Genomic DNA, 9482 nt, shown 5'->3' on the forward strand with positions numbered 1-9482 from the left:
AACCAAGAAAAGTAAAAAATGAACCAGGAAAGCAACAAATAAAAGGAAACATGGCCTGCAGCATTCAAGGAAGCAAAGCGTAATAAAATTTTAATTAATCCAGAAGCTTCGGAACCTACTTTGAGAATGAGACAAAAATAGACTCCAAATAAAATTATAACTAAGTAGGAAAATTCGATCAAAATAAGGAATTAGTGAAGACTTAGGATACTGAAAATTTGTATTATAAATAGAGAGCTCTAGAGATATAGAGGCAAGCGAAAAAAATTTCCATAGACGAGTAGCAAGAAAGAAAATCTCCGTTGTAATCATTGTTCAATAGTGGAATTTGCTCTCTTGACTCCCATGGACGTAAGCCAAGTGCTGAACCACATAAATCCTTGGTGTTTCACTCTTTGTATCGTCCCTTTTATTCAAATTTCTTAACTGACCAAAAATTAGCGTCAACAGTTACTAGTTTCAAAACATTGTGCATGACCTAGCTTGAGTTCTTTTAGCTTTTCTAAGTTGACTTCTAGGAGCTGTTGATTAATAAGTCTACAATAACATTTTGCTGACTATTTCTACTATATGGAATATGCTTAAATTAGTTTTCTAAACGTTCTATGTTACAGCTGACTTTATTTCTCTCTGCCAAATTCAATTTTGTTTTTCTATGGTTGCTAATGTTGAGTGCTAGAAAGTGTATATTTATAAAGGAGAAAATCATCATTTTACACTCCAAATCTCATTAACATCCATACTTTTATGTATTTAAGTCCCTAGTAATTTAATTATGTGTGTTTTCTTATAATTATGTATTTTATGTAGTTTAGGGGGCATCATGGTCATTTCACAATGAACGAGAGATCAGATAACAAAATGGACAATAATTTTGAACTCAGGACAGTCGAGAACTTTAAGAGGAGCATAAAAGGATAAATGACATTGTTCACATATACGGTACTGTTCATGATATTATTCACAGCACTGTTCACAAATACAGTACGCTAATGTGGCATTGACCGATGACGTGGCACCGACTGATGACGTGGCACCGAATGATGATGTGGCAGCATTCGATTTGACGAATGATGTGGCATTGACTGCTTATGTGGCGTTGACTGATGAGTTGGCGTTGACGGATGATGTGTCGCGATCCTATTCAACTAAAATGATTATGTAGAATTGATCGGTGACGTGCCAGTATGTCAGTGGACCAAAAAACGTGCGTATGATACATGCATTACACGGAATGATAGCCCTGATGATATGTTCTATGCAATCAGAACTTGTCACGGGGCGCAACCCTGGGCGTCCAAATTGTTTTAATCCGATGGCCATAATTTACTCATTGTGTGTATAAAAAGAGGGCTCCCCCCCTAATTCGACACCCCTGAATTCATGTTTGAACTCTATTTTCTGTAATTCCTTCTCTATCATGTATTTTAATAAATTTTCATTTTACCCCTAGTTCAATTATGAGTAGCTAATTTTCTTTCAAGGTGGGTTGAAGGTGAAGTCTAAACATGTTCCATGAGCTTTATTTGGTAAATTTACTTTCTCTTCCCCTCTGATTTATGTGGATGTTTTGACTTTTCGTCGACAGATAGTAATAATCTTGTCTAGATACCGCACTGGTATAATCAGCTCCCTAGTGCAAGGTTATTACTATTTGGCACGATAAGCCCTTAGTACCATACTGATTAGAGTGTGGTTCATAAGGAGTGGAAACCCCTCTCATGATTTTATTGGCACTAATAAGGAATATTAAGCTCATGGTGCATGTTGATGCAGATCCAGATACCTAAGCACTTCATTTCAATAGATTTTACTTTAATTTATTTTTGCCATTCTAATTTAGATTTTAGGATAAGTGTAAATCACTTTCACCATAAATCCAACCACCCACTTAGAAAATTAACTCTACATGCAATTAAAATTCATCTCCTTGTGGGATCAACACTAGTCACCATTGATTTATTCTACAATATATTTGTGCACTTGCGAATTCAATAAAATTTGCACAATAAGTTTTTGGCACTATTGCCGGTGAGGTAAGTTATTTTAATTCGTAAAATTAATTTTTTGTAAAATATTATTTTTTTAGTTGTTTTCATGTAATGTTTTTCAAAAAAAAAAAGAAAAAGAAGAAAGTGAATTTACATTTTGAGGTAAGTGTTTCTTTTCTTTTTCTCTTCTTTAAATTTCTGTAATTTAATTTTCCAGATATTTTTCTTTGTAACGTTTTATTTTTTTGTTAATTTATAAAGTTATTTTAATTTTAGTTAATTTATTTCACATTTTTTTACATCACTTGAGTGTGTTTTCATAGGAAGGTTATAAAAGCGTGATAAGGTTAGTATCGTAATTTCTCATTTTTCTTTATTTTTATTAGTTTTGTTCTCTTTTTTTTGTGTTTATTCCATGCATGGTCGAGTGTCACAATTTCCTAATCTTGAGCCTATAAACTTTGAACTGGAAAAAACACTTTGCACACACAAACACGTTGCAATTAAAGATAAAATTGAAATGGATTTGCATCAACAACAACAACCACCATAAGAGATGCCATTTAATGACTACTTCAGTCCCTTACCTAATTTGAACACATCATGCATAAGATACCCAAATATAGTTGCTAAGAGTTTTGAGCTAAAACCTAGTGTGCTAAATTGTCTCATAACATTCTATAGCCTCGAAAATGAAGACCCATATAATCATCTGAATGATTTTTATGTTGTTTGTCAAACTTTTAAATATGAGAATTTTTCAGATGATGATGTTAAACTTAGATTATTTTCATTTTCTTTAAAAGATAGAGCTCGTTCATGGTTTAATACATTGCCTGCTAATAGCATTACATCATGGGAAAAAATGTTATTCGCATGGAAATTTCTGAGTTCACCCAAAGAGAAAACGAGCAGTTTTTTGAAGCATGGGAGCGATTCAATGGGCTACTCTTGAAGTGTCCACATCATGGGTACGAGAAATGGCACCAATGCCAATACTTTTTAGAGGGATTATTGCCGCATGTGCAAGAATGACTAATGGCAACAAGTGGAGGAGAGCTAATGTCAAAAAGTGCATCAGAGATTTGGGATTTCTTCCAACGACAAGCGGATAATTCCCAACAACGGAGTCAATCACTCAAGAATATTAAAAAAATTGAGGGAGTGAATGAGATTCACATTGGCGAATCAACTTCAGAAATTAAAGAAGTCAAAAAGATAGTTGAAGGTCTTTCCCGACAAATAGCATCGTTAACGGCTGCTAAATCAACAGTGCCACATGACCATGACTCATACCCAGATCAAGCCAATGCCATCGGTGTGATGAGAAAGCCATCAAATTATAACCTTACTCCAACACATATAATCCTGAATGGAGAGACTATCCTAATTTTTCATGGTCTCAAGGATTCCAACAGAATGGACCAGCAGCTCCAGCTCCACCATGCAACAAATTCCTCAAGTTCCTCAAGTCTCTCAGCTACCATTTAGACCATACAATCATAACCCAAACTACTCTCAACCCATACCATGGGAGGATGCATTCCAGAATTTTAAAAATCTTACTCACTCCACGATCGAGCAATAGAATCGCATCATTGATGAACTACGAAATGAGATGAGAGCAGGCTTCAACTCACAAACCGAATTAGATTCAAACCTCGAAAAGATGGTAGGACAACTTGCATCTTCAATTCAAACCTTGGCAATGACTGTGGAGAAAGGAAAATTCCCAAGTCAACCAGTGCCTAATCCTAAAAAAGTGCATGAAGTAAGTACTAATTCACCTTAGCAGCATGGAGAGGTCAAAGTCGTCATGACCTTGCGAAAAAGAAAAGAAGTCGACAATAAAGTTAAGATGCCGGTGACAAAAACAACTCAAATTGTACCTGTAAATGCTGAGGACTCATCATTGAGGAGAAAAAAGAAACTAACTCACGAGAATACATTCCCAAAGCTTTATTTCCCCAAAGGTTAGCTAAAGGAAAGAAGGGAAAATCCACAGGTGAGATTTTTGCAATCTTTAAACAGGTAAGTGTTAACATCCCTTTGCTTGATGCTATAAAACAAGTGACATCTTATGCCAAATTTCTTAAAGATCTTTGTACTAAAAAGAGAAACATTCACGTTCAAAACAATGACTTTTTAACAGAAAACGTTAGCTCTATATTCCAACACAAAATTTCTCTAAAATGCAAAGACCCAGGCTCCTCCACTATCTCATGTAGAATAGGGAACCACATAATTGAGAATGCTTTGTTGGATTTAGGAGTTAGTGTAAATATGTTGCCTTACTCAGTATTTGTGAAGTTTGGACTGGAAGAATTACACCCAACTCCAGTGGTGTTACAGCTTGCAAATTGGTCCACAAAAATACCTCGTGGTATTGTGGAGGACATGCTTATTCAGGTAGATAAGTTTTATTTTTCTATTGATTTCATTGTAATTAACACTCAATTAGTCCAGGATTCAAGGAAGCACATCCCCATTATCCTAGGCTGACCTTTCTTGGCAACTGCCGATGTTCACATTTAATGCAGGACTGGAAATATGCAGTTGTCTTTTGGCAGCATGAATATGGAGCTAAATATCTTCAACATTGTTAAACAACCTCATTATGCAGATGCTGGAATTATTGATGTGGATTTAATAGAAGAAATAGTTGATAATATTTTTCTTTCAGACCTTAGTGATGACACTTTACAAACATGTTTAACTCACTTTGGTTTGGATTTTGATATTTACAGATCAGTCGATAATGAATTGATACCCACTAGAGTGACTACAGGGTGGTGTGTATGCATTGATTATAGAAAGTTGAATTATATCACACGTAAAGACCACTTTCCTTTACCCTTTATTGATCAAATGCTTGATAGATTAGCAGGTCAAGAATTTCATTGCACCAAAAGATCAAGAGAATACCATTTTCACTTACCCTTTTGCTACTTTTGGATATAGGAGAACGCCATTTGGATTATGTAATGCACTTGCCACATTTCAACGTTGCATGTTAAGCATTTTTTCTGATATGGTTGAACGATTCCTTGAAGTCTTTATGGATGACTTTTCTATTTTTGGTGATTCATTTGATCAATATTTACATCATCTAACACTAGTTTCTGTAAAGATGTATAGAGAAGAACTTGGTCTCAAATTGGGAGAAGTGTCATTTTTTGGTAAAACAAGGTATTGTTTTCGGTCACATCATTTCGAGTAAAGGTTTTAAGGTTGATAAAGCCAAGGTGGATCTCATTTCCAATCCTCCTCCACCTAAAACAGTTAGAGAAGTAAGATCTTTCCTTGGGCATGTTGGTTTTTATAGACGTTTAATTAAATATTTTAGCAAAATTTCTAGACCCTTATGCAATCTACTTGCTAAGGATGTACCTTTTGTCTTTGATTATTCATGTCTTGTGGCATCACCCATCATTCAGCCCCCAAACTAGAGCTTACCATTCAAGCTCATGTGTGAGGTAGCTGATTATGCAGTAGGAGCAGTATGAGGACTTTGAATGTCATACTGCTAGTATGACATTGAATGATGCATAGTTGAACTATTCAACCACTGAGAAATAAATGCTAGCAGTAGTGTTTGCATTAGAGAAATTTCGATGTTATCTCATTGGTTATAAAATAATTGTGTTCACCGATCATACTGCTCTTAAATATCTTCTCACAAAGAAAGATTCAAAAGCTAGACTAATTTGTTGGGTGTTCCTTTTGCAGGAATTTGATTTGGAATTCAAAGATAAGAAAGGCATAAAAAATGTTGTGGCTAACCATTTCTCTCGTCTCAATTTTGACACAATTACAAAACCATTAACATTGAATAAGTCATTTCCAGATGAACAATTGATGAGTGTGGAAGTATTACCATGGTATGCTGGTATCATTAATTATCTAGTTACAGGTCAACTTCTAGAGCATTGGGCCAAGCAAGACAAAGCCAAATTTTTGCAGATCAAATTGTCATACTATGTGTCCCAGAAAATAAATTTCAAAATATCATTTCATTCAACCCTGAACAAGCTTGTGGAGGTCATTTCAGCTCTAAGAAAATAGCTACTAAAGTTTTACAATGTGATTTCTATTGGACAATTATATTTCGAGATACTTACATTTTTTACTCTTCATGTGATAGGTGTCAACGAATGAGGAGCATTACACGAAGGAATATGATGCCACTAAATCCAATTTTAGTGCTTGAGATTTTTGATGTATGGGGTATCAACTTCATGTCATGACCTCCACAAGCTTGTTCATGGCAGAATGAAAGGATATTTTGAAATTGATTTTCTGGGACATATAGTATGACATCAATACATGTTGGTTGTTGTTGACTACGTATCGAAATGGGTAGAAGCAATTCCATGTAGAACAAATAATCACAAGATGGTGATAGAATTTTTGAAAAGCAACATTATTTTACGCTTTAGATTCTTTCGAGCAATAATCAGTGATGGTGGTGCCCACTTTTGTAACAAATTATTCAAAACTCTTTTGACAAAGTGTTCCATCACCTACAAAGTGGCGACCCCATATCATTTGCAAACTAGTGGCCAAGTCAAGATCCCCAATCAAAAAATAAAGCACATATTAGAAAAGACAGTGAGGTTAGACAAAAAAGATTGGTCATCGAGACTTGATGATGCATTAAGGGCATATAGAACGACTTTCAAGACCCCGATTGGGATGTCACCCTATAGGTTAGTGTATGGAAAAGCTTGCCACCTGCCTGTGGAACTCGAGCATCGTGCGTACTGTGCCATCAAGAAATTCAACTTTGACATGTAGCAGGCTAACTCAGAAAGAAAATTACAGCTAGCAGTACTTAAAGAAATTCACAATGATGCATACGAAAATGCCAAGATTTACAAGCAGCGAATGAAAGTCTTTAATGACAAGTAAATTTTGAGAAAATCTTTCACCCTAGGTTAGAAAGTGCTTTTATTCAATTCTCACTTGCAAGTTACGCTCTCGATTGTCTAGTCCCTTTATTGTTCACATTGTTTTTCCACATGGACTAATTAAAATTAAGGATCCAAAGAACGGTGTCACTTTTAAAGTTAATGGTCAAAGATAAAAGTCATATCTAGAGTACCAACCACATGGAGAAGATACTGAAATAAATTTGAGTGATCCACCAAATTTCAATTAAGATTTCTCTTTCTTTTCAGTGATTTGATCTTATTTGTTTTTCTTTCTTTTTACTATTCTTTTGCTAATTGAAATTATTTTTGCATAAGTCAGAAAGTGCTTTTATTCTTTAATGACAAGTAAATTTTGAGAAAATCTTTCACCCTAGGTCAGAAAGTGATTTTATTCAATTCTCACTTGCAAGTTACGCTCTCAATTGTCTAGTCCCTTTATTGTTCACATTGTTTTTCCACATGGACTAATTAAAATTAAGGATCCAAATAACGGTGTCACTTTTAAAGTTAATGGTCAAAGATAAAAGTCATATCTAGAGTACCAACCACATGGAGAAGATACTGAAATAAATTTGAGTGATCCACCAAATTTCAATTAAGATTTCTTTTTCTTTTCAGTGATTTGATCTTATTTTATTTTCTTTCTTTTTACTATTCTTTTGCTAATTGAAATTATTTTTGCATAAGTCAGAAAGTGCTTTTATTCTTTAATGACAAGTAAATTTTGAGAAAATCTTTCACCCTAGGTCAGAAAGTGCTTTTATTCAATTCTCACTTGCAAGTTACGCTCTCGATTGTCTAGTCCCTTTATTGTTCACATTGTTTTTCCACATGAACTAATTAAAATTAAGGATCCAAAGAACGGTGTCACTTTTAAAGTTAATGGTCAAAGATAAAAGTCATATCTAGAGTACCAACCACATGGAGAAGATACTGAAATAAATTTGAGTGATCCACCAAATTTCAATTAAGATTTCTCTTTCTTTTCAGTGATTTGATCTTATTTTATTTTCTTTCTTTTTACTATTCTTTTGCTAATTGAAATTATTTTTGCATAAGTCAGAAAGTGCTTTTATTCTTTAATGACAAGTAAATTTTGAGAAAATCTTTCACCCTAGGTCAGAAAGTGCTTTTATTCAATTCTCACTTGCAAGTTACGCTCTCGATTGTCTAGTCCCTTTATTGTTCACATTGTTTTTCCACATGGACTAATTAAAATTAAGGATCCAAATAACGGTGTCACTTTTAAAGTTAATGGTCAAAGATAAAAGCCATATCTAGAGTACCAACCACATGGAGAAGATACTGAAATAAATTTGAGTGATCCACCAAATTTCAATTAAGATTTCTCTTTCTTTTTAGTGATTTGATCTTATTTTATTTTCTTTCTTTTTATTATTCTTTTGCTAATTGAAATTATTTTTGCATAAGTCAGAAAGTGCTTTTATTCTTTAATGACAAGTAAATTTTGAGAAAATCTTTCACCCTAGGTCAGAAAGTGCTTTTATTCAATTCTCACTTGCAAGTTACGCTCTCGATTGTCTAGTCCCTTTATTGTTCACATTGTTTTTCCACATGGACTAATTAAAATTAAGGATCCAAAGAACAGTGTCACTTTTAAAGTTAATGGTCAAAGATAAAAGTTATATCTAGAGTACCAACCACATGGAGAAGATACTGAAATAAATTTGAGTGATCCACCAAATTTCAATTAAGATTTCTCTTTCTTTTCAGTGATTTGATCTTATTTTATTTTCTTTCTTTTTACTATTCTTTTGCTAATTGAAATTATTTTTGCATAAGTGTGTTTGTTTAACCATTAAGTTTTCTTTTATCATTGTTAATTATGAGTGCCTCAGCTAGACAGATCCTCTTAGACCTCTTTGGACAACTTTAACATGTAAAATCTCATCTCAGAGGCCAAATACGATTTTGTAAAACACATCATATTTGGGATCTACAACCACCAGAGTTAGTATCCCATGTTGAGGCTTTAGAAATGGTGTCTGATAATAGGGAAGACAAGATTTAATTCATTAAGGATGGCTTGAATAAGGAGTCATTGGATGATATCCTTTTGTCTCTTAAAACGCATCCCAATGGATATGTATAAGGAGCAATTCTCCAGTTATAACCATTATTCCAAAATGAGCGTGCACGATATAGTCTCGGAAATCTGACTATAAACAACCATGTTTGCCAATTTATAAGAAAACTGGATGGGAAGCCTATCCTCGACCCATAGAGGGCGTTCAAGCCATTTCTAGACGTAAAACCTGTAACACCCTAGGCGAATCCCACATCGGCAAAGCACTGGAGAGATGCTGGGTTTATAAGGGGTGATCCACACCTTAATTGGCAAGACGCGTTTTGGGGTGTATGGGCACCCCAAGAACAAATCCGTGCAGGCCTTGTTAAGGCCCAAAGCGGACAATATCTTGCCAGGTCTGGGTTGGGTCATGACATTGTGGTATCAGAGCGGCTCCGCGTGTCCTCTTGAGCGATGGTGGGGCAAACCTCAGCGAGGACGCTGAGTCCCCAAGGGGGGGTGTATGTA

At 34.8% G+C, this 9482-nt stretch overlaps 1 non-coding gene across 1 annotated transcript; it reads right to left on the reverse strand.

Annotated features, from left to right (window-relative positions):
* Positions 1-2861: 2861 nt before the first annotated feature.
* Positions 2862-2965, reverse strand: LOC112495760 (small nucleolar RNA R71). Its single transcript, XR_003062092.1, has one exon. It is a non-coding gene; the product is annotated as a small nucleolar RNA R71 (small nucleolar RNA).
* Between the last annotated feature and the right edge of the window lie 6517 nt (positions 2966-9482).

This window comes from Citrus sinensis, chromosome 1 (genome assembly GCF_022201045.2).
Source record: "Citrus sinensis cultivar Valencia sweet orange chromosome 1, DVS_A1.0, whole genome shotgun sequence".
Taxonomy (NCBI): Eukaryota; Viridiplantae; Streptophyta; class Magnoliopsida; order Sapindales; family Rutaceae; genus Citrus; species Citrus sinensis.